Source organism: Cotesia glomerata, linkage group LG6 (assembly GCF_020080835.1).
Source record: "Cotesia glomerata isolate CgM1 linkage group LG6, MPM_Cglom_v2.3, whole genome shotgun sequence".
In the NCBI taxonomy this organism is placed as follows: Eukaryota; Metazoa; Arthropoda; class Insecta; order Hymenoptera; family Braconidae; genus Cotesia; species Cotesia glomerata.
Genome location: NC_058163.1, coordinates 12,682,025 through 12,686,025, shown reverse-complemented (window position 1 = coordinate 12,686,025; position 4,001 = coordinate 12,682,025).

Sequence of the window (4,001 nt, the reverse complement as noted above, 5' to 3'; positions counted from 1 at the left end):
TTATATGTTGTTATCTTGGCCATTATTTCAACTGTAAAAGGGAGTGGAAAATAAAGAATTTTGTTAAACGAATTTCTCTGTCTAAATTTTAGTTTCCTTTCAGCAATCTCTCACGACCCTGACCTAATACTCCATGTTCTGGTCCAGTTTCTGGATACTGAGTCCAAAAATCCAGTGGCGCCCTTAAGAGTAAAAAGGGGCGACCAAGGGAAACAAATCATCCCGTTTCAGTTTCAGCAAAATTGAGAGAAAAGCAATGCGACGCCGTTGATGACTATTTGGCAATAGTCAGTTTAAAGAAGCGTCAGACTGGTCAAATCGAAAATCGCCAAAAAATTAAAACTATTTCGGAAGTAAATGAGCAATGGAAATTGAAATTGATTACTCGGTCAGAATTTCTTGAGTTTGCAGAAAATTTTATAGATTTTCGTAGAGTTCTGGATTGTAAGTATTGCATCTTAATATAAAAAATAATTGGTAGTCGTGTAGATATGGGGCTCTATTTTTTTTATTATAAAAAATTAAAAAAAAAAAAACATCTGACATGTTTTATGTACATTAATTTAGAAATCTATCTATTATATTTTTGTGGGCTTTTTCTGTGGATCAATACTAGGATCAAATTTGAAGATGAGCAAAATTAGATCGGCCGGTTAGTTTATGAGTTGTGGGTCTTCGAAAATTTTTTTTATTTTAAAAAAATTTTGAATTTCGTATATTTTATGTAAATTATTTTTCAGATGTAAAAGATAGATAAAACCTATCAAATTTATCTCAAACAATTTAATTACCTTCAATTTAAGTATTATTCGCTAGTTTTGATGATTTTTTCAATTAATTCCGTAATTTTGAAAAATTGAAAAAATTTTTTAATGAACGTATTTCGGCCCTTTTTCTCTAGATAATTTTTAAGCCGTAAAAGTTAGCTCAAATCTAATAAATTTATTTCAAACATGATTATCTTCAATTTAAGATATTATTTGTAAACTTTTGATACTTTTTTCAAATTATTTCGTAGAAGGGGAAAAATTTAAAAAAAATCAAGAATAAATTAATTTTTAGCTTTTACCATCAAATGACTTTCATCTGTAACAAATCTTATTCTTTAGGTAGATGTCTTCAAATATCTATTTGTTGTAGTCGGTCTTATATCGTTATTTACAAAAATAAAATAAAAAATCAATTTTAAGACATGATTGCCTTTTAATAACGTGTTTTTTTCAAGATTTAAACAAGGAATTTACTTATCTATGTCGGTTGCGGCCAAATGTCGTTTTTTTTTTTTTGCTTTAATAACACGATATAATTCTTTCCTCTGTTCTTATTGCTTTTGTTGTTACTCGTATAGATTATTATGAAAACTCTCAAGATTTATCAAAACCCGTTGACATTAATGAGGATGAAAACTGTCTGAGTGATATTGGAAGTGAGATTGGATTAGATGATGATGAAAATATCGAAAATATTCAATTTTGTACTGCCGGTAGTAGTGCTGATGCTAGAGCTGATACTGGTGCTAGTACTAGTGCTGATAGCGGGGCTAGTATTAGTGCTAATACTGGTACTATTGATTATGAATCAGAAGATGATAATATTGATGAAATAGAAGAAGAATTGACGGAGGAAGAAAAGAAAGAAACAGAGAAGATGAGTAGCAAAGAATTTTTGCTATGGAAAATTAAGAAAGGTAAAGATAAATTACGTATTAAATACGAAATTACTTAGTGAATTGCGTTAGAAATACCATACTCTCTAAACATGAATTAGTGAAAATTCACTTGAATAAGTGAATATTCACTATTTCCGAGTGCCAATCGTACCACTGGTTCGAATCAGTGGTACGATTGGCACTTGGAAATAGTGAATATTCACTTATTCAAGTGAATTTTCACTAATTCATGTTTAGAGAGTAAGGACTCACAATTCTCGTTCATCTCTATGGCACCACATAGAAAGAAAGGTTCACTTGAGCCAAGAAAATATTTTTCTTCATAACTATTTACTTGGGCGAAAAAAAAATTTTTTTTTGACACAAGGAATTTCACTTATTCCAACAAATCAATTCTCTTGCTTCAAGAAATACGTTTCTTGATCCAAGACAATTTATTTAAGTCAAGAAAATTTTTCTTGTTTTGAGAAAATTTCTCTCTTGCTCCAAAAAATTAAGTTCTTGACAGAATTAAATTTTCTTGTCTTGAGAAAATTTTTCTCTTTCTCCAAAAAATTAAATATCTTGATAGTAAATTTTCATTAATATTTCTATTGACTAACATGTCAAATGAGAAGATCAAATAATATTGAATCATTTTTTTTTCATTTAATATGTATAATTGTGCGCTAAAATGATCTAAAATGGGTATCAAATATTCAAGAGAAAAATTTTCTCAAGATGAGATAATTTTTTTCTCAGCTGAAGTAGGTGGCGCTGCTTCCCTAAAGTATCTAAAAATCTTGATCAAATATAAAAATTTATTGTATCAAGTATTTATGACAATTTGAATTAAGAAAAAATTACTTCCACCAAGAATAGAATTTCAAGAAAAATTTTTACTTCAGCCAACACAACTTCGGTCTTCCTTCGGGCGATCGAAAATTTACTTGAGACAAGAATTTTGTTCTCCAGTCAAGAAATCTTTCTTTCTGTGCAAGGAACCATAAGGTGGTAAAAAAATTTTTGTTTTTCCATAAAAATCGATGTAAAAATGTTATAAAAGTGTAATACTGCAAAAGGAAAATTTTTGTATTTAAATTTTTTCTCAGTAAAAAAGAAAATATTTTTCTAAGATTTTAATTGTTTGTCAGCATAATGATTTTAGAACATTATTACATAGATTCTCAAAAAATTATTTTTTTGTACGCCCTTATGGCTCCCGAGGTAAGTCCCGAAACACACACAGAAAATTTATTTTGTGTGCTTCTTAGATTAGTCCTAATACAAATTAGCAAGTACTTGATTTTTAATCAAAAATATATAATTTTATAATGAAAGTAAAATAATGTTGAGTTTTTTTTTTTCATTTTCACAAAGTTAATGAAGTTGTCATGTTCGAATTATCCCAATAATTTATTTCAATTACCCTTAACCCGTTGAGGACACATGTCGAAAAAATTGCGTTAACACATAATTAAGGACACACGGGGTTCAGTGGACCCCACTCAGCAAAACAGTTCTAATTCGTTTCCTATGTGATGTATTGATTCTAAACTGGCACCAAATTTTAGTATAACATTCCCTGTAAATATCTTAATAGTTATTGTTAGTTTATAATAATTTAAAAATACTGAAAAAGCGTTTAGAAAAAAAAAACGAACTAAATTGAACATTTTTTTATAAAAAAAGTCGCAGAAATTTTGATTTTACGATATTAAAAAAAAAACCGACGCCATTTTATTCGAAAAATAATATATTGTAAGGGAAAAAATCAATATTTGTTGAAGTTCGAACAAAATATATTTATTCTGAAGTTTGAAGTTACGAATTTTAGTCAGTCGCTTAGAATGTCGAGTCCCAGTCCGAGCTATTCCGAAATTTTTTCTCGCTTATTCTATAAACTCACATTAAGAAGTTCTTTTCCTTACTCCTTTCTCAAACCCTTTCCTTCCCCAATATCCTTGTTACGTGAATGTTGGAACGCTTCACGTAATAAATAATCCGTAACTCCTGTTCTTTCCCGCTTCACAGCATTATTTCATTTAATTTAGGAAAGGGTTACCTTTGTGACTTATCACAACTTATAACGTAGATTTCAACCGACAACATATGCTGTAAAAAATTTCGGTGTAAAGTTAAACCCAGAGACTTCTACACCGTCGTTTAAGTGTAAAAAGTCGGAGTAAAATTTCCTCCGTGTAAAATTTTCACTCGTGTAAATTTAACACAGTGTAATTTACTGTTTCACATCATTCCGTGTTATTATATAAATAACTTTGCAAATTTAATAACGATTACTAGTAACCTTGCAGTCAATATGTTACTGCCGTGACTTGTCATTTATAAATAA